Source organism: Cupressus sempervirens, chromosome 6, assembly GCF_028749045.1.
Source record: "Cupressus sempervirens isolate cs-2001-9-10 chromosome 6, ASM2874904v1, whole genome shotgun sequence".
Classification (NCBI taxonomy): Eukaryota; Viridiplantae; Streptophyta; class Pinopsida; order Cupressales; family Cupressaceae; genus Cupressus; species Cupressus sempervirens.
This window is the reverse complement of record NC_143123.1, coordinates 523883238-523897207: the sequence shown is the minus strand read 5'-3', so window position 1 is coordinate 523897207 and position 13970 is coordinate 523883238. Positions and strand designations below refer to the sequence as shown.

The 13970-nt window shown below is 34.2% G+C and overlaps 1 pseudogene; it reads left to right on the top strand.

Annotated features, from left to right (window-relative positions):
• Positions 1-327: 327 nt before the first annotated feature.
• LOC149553324 (beta-1,3-galactosyltransferase pvg3-like) lies at positions 328-13198 on the top strand (annotated as a pseudogene).
• Positions 13199-13970: the final 772 nt, after the last annotated feature.

Genomic DNA, 13970 nt, shown 5'->3' with positions numbered 1-13970 from the left:
AGAGCTTGAAGAATGTCTTTGACTGGTTCCTTGTGGAACATTTACATTAACTAACATCAATTGCCTAGCCTACCTTGGCCTCCTAAAATATGATGATTTGTCATCAAGCCCAATTTTGAGGTGTAAAGGCTGTTAATATTTTCCATATAGACTGGCATGTAAGTTTAGGAACCTATTTGAGTAAGTATGTGTACTCTTTGCTTCCTGATTGTACGCCATGATCCATCATCAGGATAATGACCTAGGGAAGAGAGAAGGAGTGGTGTGGGCTTAATGACAAATGGAATATTTTTTTTTTGTTTTACTTCTTTGACCGTCACAATTGCGATGCCAATTATAGAAATTTTGATGTGGTTTCCATCACATCCACAGCAATCGCGTCACAATTTCTGGGGTCGGCAGCGACTTGGTCAAGTATTGTGATGGGGTTCCTATAGATGCGCCGGAAACCCCATCGCAATTGCGATGGAAAGCACATGAATTGTGATGGGATTGAAGTTAGTATAAGTGGCTGCATAGCGATAAATAGGTGTCGTAATTGTGATAGGAAAGAATAGACGTTGTAATTTGTGACTAAATAACTACGACATCTATCTCTATCACAGTGGCGACACATGACTGTCGTAATTGTGACACATAGCCATTGCAAATTGATGCCAAATCTATTAGTGGTAAAACATCACTATATTCACTTTCTGATAAACACATGCATATAACCAAATTACAAGAAAGATAATATGCAAGGATATTACTCAATTTATCTTTTTCTATTGAACCACCTGATTCAAAGGCTCTGCTAGGAAAGAACTAGGAAGAAAACTTGACATCGTTGCCATTCTCACAATAAGTTAGCATTAACATTATTACACAGGATTTCAATCTCGAGGAGAAATCTCCCAACATAACTAAATTTTGATAACTACCATGAATTTCCTTCTTGGCCCTTAACAAGGGATCCATTTCAAATTCTGCAATACATCAAAGTGATCATGGAGAGGATGAAAACTGACCAGGAGACGACCAAATCACAACATGAAGACAAAATTAGGCATTCACTCCCATATCGGGTTTTCACAATATGTTCAACATTGAACCAAACTAGGGAGAAGGTGGAATTTGTCAATAGGAGATGTCAGACACAACACCAAAATAGGTTCCCTATCGAGGCTATAACTCAAGAACTTCCATTCTTCCATTTTTACATTCAAAACTCATACGTGGTTTGTGCTGACAAGTAGAGGCCCATAACACCCTACCCTCTCTCTGTCTTCTCATCCTAAGAAGAGACTCTACACTATTGGAGTCCAACTAAAGACCTTCCCCCATACATGGCCACTTCTGCTCTATCGAAGGGTGAGTAATGCTAATACACCCAAATAATCCCTTCAAAAATTCAAAACACAACACAAAGGAAAGACATTTAAGAAAACATGTTTTCAATCCCTCCCAACATACTCAACATGCACACAAACATACATAAGCAAAAAAAATTGAAACATGAAGCACAACATGAAACCAAAAAGAGGTGAAGTATTCCTACCTTCAAGAATTAGGTTATGGAAAATGAACAAGTTTGAGATGAGCTTGATTTCCTCTCCTTCTTCTTCAGTTTTGGAAATCCCTCTAAAACTAGAGGTTGGATGAACAATCAAACCCTCTCAAAATTGCTTCTAAATAAGATCCTAAACTCAACCACTCCCAAAAAGCAATAACTCGCCCACTTGCCCAAAAGTTGTAGAGGCTTCCAACTCAACTAGACCTAAGGCTAACCTCAAGGTGTAGTTCAAGTTATCCAACCCATGATGAAATCAATCAATTTTCACAATAAAGAAATATTAGTGTTTTTGAGTAACCATAAAAGTAAACAAAAGGGGCTAGGGGGGTGGAAAATGCCCCCAACCCATGCCCATACCCCTTGGGTACTTAGATTTCATAATTTTTGGTCTTTAAGACTAATTAGAAACCTATCAAAAGCTAGGAAATTTTAAGACTATCTAACAACCTTCAAAATGTAGATTTAAACACTAATCTGGATTAGCAGTAATTAACCTCAATTACTAACTTGATTAGCAAAAATGTCACTAACCTAGTCTAACTTAGATCTTTAGGTTACTTGGTTAACCCAAACTACCATGCTGAAATGCATATACAATTCACGAGTGTCAAGTGACACTTAAAAAAAATTGTTACAAAATATTAACATTTACTGATTACAGAATGATACATTCATTCAATGCACAATACAAATAAAAAAACAAACAACAGAGTTTGTATCCTTCATCAGATTTAACCTTGGTTTCCACAAATGGTACATAGGGTTCAGTTTCATTTCTCCATTAGATTTTCTTGGCTAAAATACCCTACAAACTCATTTCACACATTAATAGCTCGAGAAAATTACATACATCTATTCAAAACTTATCTAGATAGTTACATAAATCAAAAAATGAATCTCTCATATAATTAACTATTTAATTTATTTCTACTCACATTTAATCATCAGAAATCACATAATCAATATAACATAACTTATTCATTAATTCAGATTAAAATGCTAGAAAAATCATTGTTAGGCATGCATATACCTAACATCATAAACATTGCCATTTAAGGAATACTGAACTAACTGGAACATAAAACTTAATCATCGGGGTATCAAAATCTACACCCTTATCATCAAGTAAAAATTCCTTGCATCTTTGTTAGTGAAATTTTAATGTTTAAATAGTCGAGATAATGTAGTGGTTCTCAAATCACTAAGTTTTAAAACATGGAAGTATCAACTACTCTAGATTTCATTAGGACATTCACAGAATAAAATATTGCTTCATATCTGTTCTAATCTCCTACAATATATTTTAACAAAGAAATTCATATTTAATAAGTACATGTAAGGAGGGACCTTACAACAATTCAATTCCCTTCTATTCTCTATTCCGCTATGTCAAATACTTACACTGGTATTTCAATCATAACTCACATCAAACTATCTATACACATTTGTGCATTAGCACATGTCATCATGACACTATTGTAGACCTTTTCTCAACTGCGTATAGGCTAACTCTCAATGAGTTGTCCGTACACATCACATTTGTCTTTGTATTGCTGCAAATTGTGTAACGCTTAGACAATTTTCTAACTCTAAATGCAAAAATGAAATGTTGAATACATATTGCCTTAAATGAAAACTCTCAAGACATCTATCTGACCATATATGCCAACAATCTCCCCCTTTGGCATTGATGGCAACATTTACAAAAATCGGCTAAGTCCCAAAATGATGTCATACATAATAAAAACCAAATGAAAGTAACTACACAAAATTGCCTTCAAAATAGAACAATTTTATTCATGTTTTGATGGATCATTACATTTCTTATCACTCCTTGTATTGATAAATAAGTGTACTCCCCCTTACATATAAAATTCCTTACATACATTACTTGTCCTCCTTAGTACATAAATACATGCAATTTTCCTTACATATTACTCCCTCCTTGACATCAATAGCAAAGGTGTCAAAATTGTATCCAAAAATTGGATGGCCTATTGCAGATCAACTTGTTATTTTGGAAAAATAATCTACATGAACAAGTTTTACATTTTCCACTTCCTTCTTCTAATTCTCCTTCACTGTATCTAAGATATTGATTAGTTCACATAGTTCATAAGATTCCACTTCAAGTGGACTCAAGTTAGTATAGGCAAACTTGTCATAGGAAGTCTTTGCTCCAAGACATTCCGCCAATTGCTTCTGCCAAATGTTAATCTTTAGAGACAAGGCTTCTCTAAGACTAGAGAACCTTTTTGCTTCCTTCTCCTTATCAGATTCAAAGCTTCTAATCATACTATGAATCTTCTCCACTTCTATTCCACATTCTTCAATACTAGCCTTAGGAAGTTGTACTTTTGTAGTGAGTGTTTCAAGTTCACTCATCTTACCCTTTATCCAACTCTCAAAGTTTATCAGGGACTTGTATGATAGTGTGCACTATCCATACAACTTCTTACTTTCATCAATGTGTTTCTTGAGTTCCTTAATGGTTACATCTAGTACCTTCAAATCATTTCTCACATTTGTGCACACTATGTCAAATAGTGTTGCATCATGCTTGGCCTGAGCTTGCGCTAATGCTACCTTAGCTAAAGTTGTGAATTATTCATCAAACGTCTTCACCAATTGTTTGGCCTTTGACTACAAGTTTGGAATGGCTACAGTTGTGTTAATTATCTTCTACATTTTGTCCAAGGCTTCAATTATTGTCTTCTCCAAAGGTTTTACTGATTTATTCTTCTCAAATAGTTTTCTCAATAAGCTTATCAATCTATTCTGGTTATCATCATCATCAGACCTCACTACTATTGTTGTTGTTGCTACTACTTCTATAGGAGTTACAACTAGAGTGGATGTAACTAAAATCTTCTTTTCTTCCTTAGCCTTCTTCTTTTCTTCTTCCAACTTCTTAGTTACTTCTTTGGCTTTCTTCCTTTACTCTTCTTCCTTTCATCTTCTTTTCCTATTCCTTCTTTCTCTCCTCTTTTTCTTATAGCTTTTTCTTCTTCTCCTTCCTCTTTTCTTCTTCTTCCACTTCTTTTCTCTTCTTTTCAACCTCTACCTTCTTTTTCTCTTCTTCATCATCATCACAACTAGTATATGTTGTGATATTAGCAACAATGGTTTGGCCAAATGTTGCATAAGGATTCTCCTTTGCATCCACAGTTATGCGAATATTTTCCATTTGCATGGATTTAGTACCCATAACAATGTGCAATGGTGAAAGTGACTATTGTGTCTTGACTACTTCTTCTTCATCACTGGAAGGTGTACTGGCTTGTACATACACTTAGCTCTCAACTTTAGGCTACGCACTCACCTCTACTACTAAGGTCATGAATTTTACAATTGCCTCCTTTGTTTCCTTCCTAATATCCTCATAGTTGCCTCCAATGAGAAGATTTTCTCTTCTTTTGTTCCCTAGCAAGGGTTCAATGCCCTTAAAAGTCCTATCTAAGTCCTCTTTGGAGTTGGTTTCACAAAAAAAAATTATCACTCTTATTCTTAAATTGATGAATTCTTCTAACACTCTTTTGATTCTATTTAACAACCTATTAAATAGATCTTTTGGAATCTTACTTTATATAATATCAAACCTCTTATTCCATAGTATCATGTTCCTTACTATGGATTTCTCTAACTACCTTCTATCTATATTATTGTACAAACAATAATATTTGATCAACTGTACAAAATTTCAATCCTTGATAATTTGCATGTTAAGGTTTTCTACCTTTCACTTCCATGATTTCTTGCCTACTGGAGTTTTGCCTTGCTATATTGCTTTCTCCATTGGTCTATCTTCAGCTTCATCATCAAAATCTTTAGATTCACTGACTTGCAGTGTCTTCCTTCTCTTTCCTAGTCTGCTAGTGCTCCGCTTGACCCTTTTCTTGGTGGATCATATAGGTTCTTTCTTAACCTTCACTAGTCTCTCTGATTTCCTCTGTGCAACAAGTGTTTCCACCTTAGACTACCTTCTACAATGATCACTTCTTGTCTTTTTTGGTTGCACTTGTACAACTACAACATATGGTGCAATGCGGGCCTATGCACATGGTTGTGCATTGGTTACACCTTCTAAAGGGCCTACAACAACAATAGGAGTTTCTTCTATTACTTCAAATTGCCCACTTGTCTTCATTTATACAGTATTCCCTGTACCTCATTGAATTCTTCAAGGGTCATACCTAATTCCTTAAGGATGGAATCAATTACCTTTTCTACTTTCTTCTTTCTTTCTTTTATATGTAGTTAAAAATGAACTATTCTCATCTTTCGATGATAGGCTCCCCATATAGGGCACTCAGTGTCCTTCTCATATTGAAGTATGATCTATGCATATCCTTCTATAATCTTTACATTTATCTCATATCCCATGGGCTCTATGAACTTAACCCTTGGTTCCATGACTTCCATGCATGTGTTGTTTGTCTCCACCATGAAGCATATATCATCCTCATAATTCTCTACAATGGAGGAGGGTATTTTGTACCTATGTTTCATTTAATTCTAGAAATTCTTCATTATTTTATTGGTGTCATCATCTCTATCATTCTACTTCTTTAATATGTAGCATTGAGTCATCAATTTCATTGCACACTCATTACATTCCCAATTTGTCATTCTTGGGAACTTCTTTGTAGCATAGAAAAAAAAAAAGAGTCAGTAAGGACTCAAATTTGAAGACTCCTCCCTTGGTCTTCTTCAATTTTGCAATGTTATCTAACAACCACAATCTAATAATACCACACAGATTTACTTTCCTTGAATTTCCATCACACAAGTTGCATGTAAAAATCTAGCTAGTACTGAGTTAACCCTTGAACTAGGGTTAAATTGTAACCTAATATCTAGCTCAATAATCTTTCTAATTTATCACGAATTGAGTCTACCTTCATGTTCCTTCCATAAAATCTTGTGTTTAGGTTAGTCTAAACCATCTTTCTTACATTCTTCTCATTTATGGGATTGTATCCATTATTACTCAATCATGTGCCCTTATGAATTACGTCATTGTTAATTTTTACTTGTGCATCACCTAACTAGAACATATATGTTGGACTAATTGTCAACATTATCCTTCAAGATTCATAACATGGCCTAACTGCCTCCTATGTTCTATAAGTATATTGGTTGTATCAGGCATTAACAGGTCAATCTTTTGGTGCAACAACAACTCTAGCTTGCAACAACAACTCTTGTGTAAGCTTTATCTAAATGGTAAAGCTTGGTCATGGGTTCAAATATTCTTGGGTAATGCTGAGGGGGGAATTGTTAGACTAAATGCTGAGGGGGGAATTGTTAGACTAACTGCTAGCATTCCCCTTTGAGATTTCTAACATGGCTTAACCTCCTCATGTGTTCTACAAGTCTAGTGGTTGTATCAAGCATTAACATGTCGATCTTTGGGTGCAACAACAACTCTAGCTTGTAACAATATCATAATGCACCCTACTCATAATTATTTGGGTCCAATTGTGGTTGTCAAACTCCATATAAAACATATACTTTACAAGATTTAAACATCTAGGTGCACATACTCAAACTTCAAGGATAGGTCATTGCATGGGTAAAACCTCTGGCGTATGAGGTTAATATTGATGATAGAAAAGATATTGTTGAGGAACTCATCAATGATCCTGTGGATCACAAGGCTACTTATTTTAGAACATATGATGAAGCTAAGACAAGAATCTCACTTGAGTTTTTGATTCTTTAAATTGTGAAAAGAGGTAAGAAGAGGCTAGAAATCATAGGAAAGAAATTATGCAAATCAAATTCTCCTCTCGAGCTCATTGAAGGCAAGGGTGATGATGTAGAAGAGGAAGAAGATGAGGAAGAGGAAGAGCAAAGTGAAAAATAAGAAGAAGAGGTAGAGGAACCTCCCAAGAAGAAGGTGAAGACTCGATCCAAGCATCCATCTTGGAGGTCTACAAGGCCTACTCATGTGATTAAGTTTCCTCCAAGACAAGAAAACCAAGGAAGAAATTAAAGCTTTAGGATGAGGATGAAGATGATGAAGATGAAGGAAATACCCCAATTATATCTTTGAAGAAGGCAGCTCCTACATTATAGAAAGAACTTTATTATATAAGTGAAGGGATGGGTATGAAAGGATTTAAATACTTAATGTATGACTCTAAAAGTAAAGAGTAGCATAAACAGATTAAGGAAGCATTAGTTGTGAAATTGGAAAAGTGGAAATATGACCCTTCTGAGCTTAAACAGTGTGCTCCTAGAAATCTATTGAAGGTTGTTCCACATAATTCAGACAATGAAGCAAAAATAGAGAAAGCAAAAATAGAGAAGGACATTAGAGAGAAGACCCTAAGAAGTCTCACATCTAATCTCTCTAATAAAGAAATAGAGAAGGAAATGTCTAATAATGAAACAAACAAAATCCAATATTTAAAAATTTTCAACTTTTATCAAATAATAGAAAGATGTTGCGCAGTCCACAACAAAGACATGAAAGCACATTTTTGACATCAATGAAGAAGGAGCTCTTCTAGAAATTTAAACAATTAAGGATTCTAATGCTAAGAAGATTGCAACAAAAGTCATGGCATCACTCCCCTCCACTCCTCCTAAGGAAACATTTGAGAAACAATAAGTTGAATTGAACATAGTTTAATCGAGCCTTAAAGTGAAGTAATTTTTACATTCATTGAGGTTTGTTACAAAGGAAACTAAGTAGTAGGCTCTCATAGTCTCTACCAAACTACAACAGGCTTCCACAGTCTTGAGCGAGAAGTAGTCAAAGGACTCCATTGATAAAGGAAAAGCTATTATTCCTTCCTTAGAAGCCAAGATCAAGGGTAAAGGGAACATATTTGATGGCATTGATCTTGATGAGGAGATTGCAATCATGAATTGAGACGAATCAAATCTATTAGTTGAGGAAATGGATAGTTTAGAAGAGCTATGTAAGAAAAGAGAAAAACAATGAATGTTAAGAGCTGAAAGATATAAGAGAAAAGTCTTGGAAGACATCAAAGAAATATTTATAGATGCTCTATCTATAGAGGTAAATAAAAAATTCCCTATGATTATCAATTAATTGATATTGTGCATAAATTCAATGAGGACATTGATGGCTAGGACAAATTTCTTATGAAAGTTGAAAGGAAGTTTGAGAATAAAGAACTAGAAAATGTAGCACAAAATATAGCAATAGATCAAGCAGAACTATCTACTTTAATTTTTGCATTAGAAATTGTTGTAAATAATGTTGTATCTATACTTGTAAAGTTAAGTGATTCCACTAACTTTACCAAGGAAATAAAATAGAAATTGATCAAAGTTGACATGGAATTGAAAGATAGTGCAAACCAGTTGGCACTCAATCCTAGCCCTAGTTCTATTCATTTTGCAAAAGCCAAAATCTTGATAGATCTTCAGGGAGAATTAATAAGGAAAGATAGTAGAATAAGAGCATCATTGATTGATATTCAAGGTACGATACTTCCCTACATGGACATTATGTAGAAGAGAATGGATCTTGCAAGGGTATTGGTCAAAGACACAAATTTGTTAGTTGAAGATCACATGTATGAGTTATGAGCAGCACTTTAGACCAACATGCACATCTTGAAGGTGCTACAAGATAACTAGGATAAGATATTGTTTGTAATTTTGAAGGTACACAACAATTTTGTTTCTCATTTTGGCATAACCTTATAAATTTTTGGCATTTGTAACAAAAAAAGGGGGAAAGAAGATGTACAAAGGGAGAAAATATATAGAGAAAGTATATTGTACATATCAATACATGTAAAGGGAGATATGTATAGGAAGGAGAAAATATGTACATCATAATATGAACAATAGAAAAAAAGAAAAACAAAAAAACAAAAAATTGAAAACCCAAAAATGGAGTCTTTAGTTTAGAGAAAGTTGTAAAGTTTTCAATGCAAACTGAGTTATAGAATAGAGCATACTCAAAGGGGGAGTTTGACTGAAGAATTTTTTTAGATCTTATATATGATAAGCATTTTTTTTACTAATTCCAAAGTGGGAGATTTTTAATCTCATTACAAGATATATTGTTAGTTAGTGTCAAAACACTTAGTCATATTGGACAGACAGTAGTAACCAAGTTACTAGTCTTCAATAATGTTTACCAAGCTCAGTAAGAAACCATGCGAACAATGTTAACTAAGAAGGAAGTAAGCAATGTCAACCAAGTTGATAGTTCACACCAAGATGTAGTGTCAACCAAGTTGATAGTTTCTACTGAGCTCCTGTGTGAATCAAATTAGAAAAGGAATTTTGATCCAAGGTGATATTCAAGCAGGCAAAATAGAGTGAACCAAGTCAGTTGTGTCTACTGAGTGATCATCATGAACCCAACATCTAGTATTAGCGGAGTCACAGAGTTAGTCAAGGTGATAGAGTTGTCTGAGTATCTACGACATCATCCGAGTAAGCCACTAGATCCAAGTTTCAACACTTAGCCAACTTGGTAATTGTTTTTCGAATTAGTTATGTTGTAACTGACTTGTGGTGGAATTATTTGGATGGATATAAGAAAAAGGAATTTTGATTATCCAAAATATATCAATCATTGTGTTATCATTCAAGAATTTAGTGAATATGGAAGAGAAAATTATTTGAAGGCTACAAGCATCCCACGGAAAGGAAGAGACTCACATATCATAGTCAAGTGATCAATACTTCAAAGAATCTTCATCAACAATCACACTTGTATTTTAGATTTCAATCCACCAATTCATCCTAATAGGTGCATCAATCCCAAATCCTTTAACTAGGTGGCCCTAACAGTCATTTGTAGAAACTCTTAATAGAGTACATACTTAACTATATTGTAGAAATCCTTTCACATGGTAGACCTAATAATCCTTATTGCTTTTAATTGAGTAAGATCATCAGAAGTGATCATTTGTAAGCTTTAACAAGCTAACTTTATTATTGCAGTAGTGAAGCATTACGGGTATCATCCCCACCCCATTTTTACCTTGTACTTGGAGGGTTTCTAGATTACCAATATTGTGTTATAGTGTTGTTACTTTACTATTTTATGTTTTATGCATGCAAGTAGATTAGAAGACTTAACAAAGTGGTTTAAAATAGAAGTTTAAGTGCTTTATGTACAATGGCATTGTTCACTATGCTTTGTAACTTACACAATTTTTCTAATAAGTTGCAGTCAAGTGTTTATGCTATTATAGTTGCTTTTTATTTGTTATACGAAGTGTGTTTTGATAAGGTTGTTTAGGTCTTGGATTGTGTAAGTTTTGTTTATATTAATGATTCAAATCATACTCTATGTTCTATTATAAAATTATATAGACTTTTGTTCACATCAATGTTTAGGATCATATTAAATGATCTATTAAGAAATTGTGTATACTTTTGTTTACATTTACATTTTAGCTTATACTCCAAGATCTAACATCAAAATTGTATAAACTTTTATTTATATAACATTTCTAATGATAGCAAAAGTTTACATAGTACAAACAACAAACCAAACAACAAGTATATTATTAAGTTTTGATAACTATATTTGTTATTTATTGCTGAATGTATCTACTATCAAGCTTATCTATGTTTATTAGAATTAGCATGCTAATGCACCAATTGTTTATTGCTGTTGTTGTCATTGTTGCTCTATCAGTTATTGTATCTACAACTAATGCAATAATTATAGTGTTGTGGACAAATGAATAGCAACTATTTTTTGATTAATTCAATATTTCTAAAATTTTCATATTTATTTATTAATCAAATATATTAAATAATTTATTTACCTCAAATATAATTGGTTCAATTAAGTTTGTGTTATAGGAGCCTTTTTCTCGAAAGCTCCTCAACATTTCATTTTTTTCAACTAAATTTTCCTAATCCTCTTAAATCCTTTTAATCATATACAATATTTATTAATCATTTTCTTCAACATATTAAAGTAATATAAAATCATCATATACATAAATCTATTCAATAAAACTCCACTTAATTTTAGAAATCTTCATTAATAACTTTCGTTAATAAAATAACAGGGGAAACGAAGCTGCTCAATATTAAATTGAACACAAAACAAAATATTAAAATATTATTATAATATTAATAATAACAAGTCTAGAATATGACATAAGAAGGGTTTTCACTTGTGGCCACATTAGCGAGTGTGCTCAGAACATACCATTTTCACAGTTTCTTTCCTACAATAGATTCTGATTTAATTTAATTTTTATGCTATTGTTCTCTCAGCTCCGTCCTTCTCTTATACACACAAGTTTGGTAGTCTTTGTAATTATGGTAAAAACATAACGATGTTAACACTGGTTGAAAGGAAACAGAACCAACAAAGTTAAGGTTTCTTTCCTTCCTTCTTGTTCTCACTCCTTATGAAACTCGTTTTCCTGGCTGCTCTTGTGTTTTTTTAAGCCCTGTTTTTTCTTTAAACTTTTGTTTGGACTTGGCCCTTTCTCTTCCTGTCTTTAGTCAAAACAAAACCCTCATTAAATACCCAACATGCGAAGGAGGTTCATAGACTTGAAAGAGAAGCTTAATTAATCTTATTCTTTCAGAATTGATGAAAGCACACCATATTCAGTGAGAAGATTCATGAAGATCACTGCTTCAGCACCGACAGGACTGGTATGTCTATTTATAATCCTGGTCTCGTTAGTAGCCTTTGTCAATGTATCAGAGTTGAGAGAAATCTTTACAAGCCCATCTACTAGTTTTCGCAGATTATGGCAGTATAATGCCAATTCATCCTCTCAATCATTTCTTCTGGGAACGGAAGAGAATAGTTATGTGGGTTCTCAAGGCAGTCAGATCTTTATCAACTGTAGCTGCCCAAAACAAGTTCATAACCGCACAAATGATATAAAGGAGAATGTCACTGCTGTTATTGAATCTGATAAACCTGGCTATGAGTTCAGTATTTTGATGGGAATTCTAACAAGGGCAGATTGGTATGAAAGGAGACATTTTCTTCAAATGGTCTATGGAATCCAATCCTCGGTTCATGCAAAAGTGGACGTGAGATTCGTATTCTGCAATCTGACAAAGGATGATCAAAGAATCCTGGTGCCTCTGGAGATCATGGCCTAGAATGATATCATTATATTGAATTGTGAAGAGAACATGAACCAAGGTAAGACTTATGCTCATCTTTCTAGTCTGCCAGAACTTGGATTGCAGTATGATTATGTTATGAAGGTGGATGATGATATTTATTTTAGGATTGATAAGTTGGTTGAGTCACTTAAGCCTTCGCCAAGGAATGACACCTATTATGGCTGTATTGTACCTTGTAACGCAAATACACCTTTCCACAAGTATATGTCTGGTATGGGATTTGCCCTGTCATGGGATCTGGTGAAATGGATTGAGGAGTCTCCTATTCCTAAGAACATGACAGAAGGGCCAGAGGATAAGATGGTAGGGCTCTGGTTAAATGAAGGGAAGAAGGCTAAGAACAGATTTGACAATAAGCCTGCTATGTATGACTTTCCTCCCTCTAGTGGCGGGTGTTCTCATGATTTAATTCCTGATACCATTGCTGTACACAAGCTTAAGAACACAGACAAGTTCTTTTCTGTTCTCACCTATTTCAATTTTACATCTGCCCTCAAGGAATCAAAGTTGTATCATCTATACTAGGTTGAAAAGGATGACATTGTGGGATTTTCTTTCTCATTTACAAATACTTTTTACTTGAGCCAAAATTAAAATATCGCTATTGTTTTTTTAAAATAAAACAAAGTTATTTTGGTTCTCAATCTGTAGTTGAGCAACAAACTAGTGTGCAGGTCAAGATGGCTTTCATGGGGTTGGAAAGCTATCTTCTAAATACTCATTAGTGTTTGATTTTTTTGATTATTCATTATGCAGAATTTTAATTTGCAATAAAAGCAATATCAAAGTGGGGAAACTTTTTGAAGTATTAGATAATAGTCAAAAGGACGAGGCGCTGAGCCCAAAGTACAAAAAGGTCGAAAAGTCAGTTAGAGAAAACTAATAAACAAACTTGCAACACTCAAACAACTCCCTACTATTAGTCCTACATATCGACATAATAATATAATGTAAAACCCTATAGGGTAACTAGTTCATAGTACCCAACAACACAACAATAAGAAAAAAAACTAGACCCAGGGCTAGCTACCCTCCTTTCTAGGATCCTCATCCTTCTTCTCCATAGGCACGTCCTTGTTCACATCCTCCACCTCCACCTTGACAAGTTTCTGCAGGATTGTCTTCAACTAGTCCTCCACTAGGAACCCATAAATGGATCAAGTTGTCTCACTCTCCTTGCCCAGGTCCTTCTCATCATTGTTCACCTAAAAAAACTGAAGGGTGGTGGTCATGGAATGCGTGACTTTGGTGGAGAATTCCACCGAAGTGTCAAATTTCTAGTAGCTACCAATGTGGT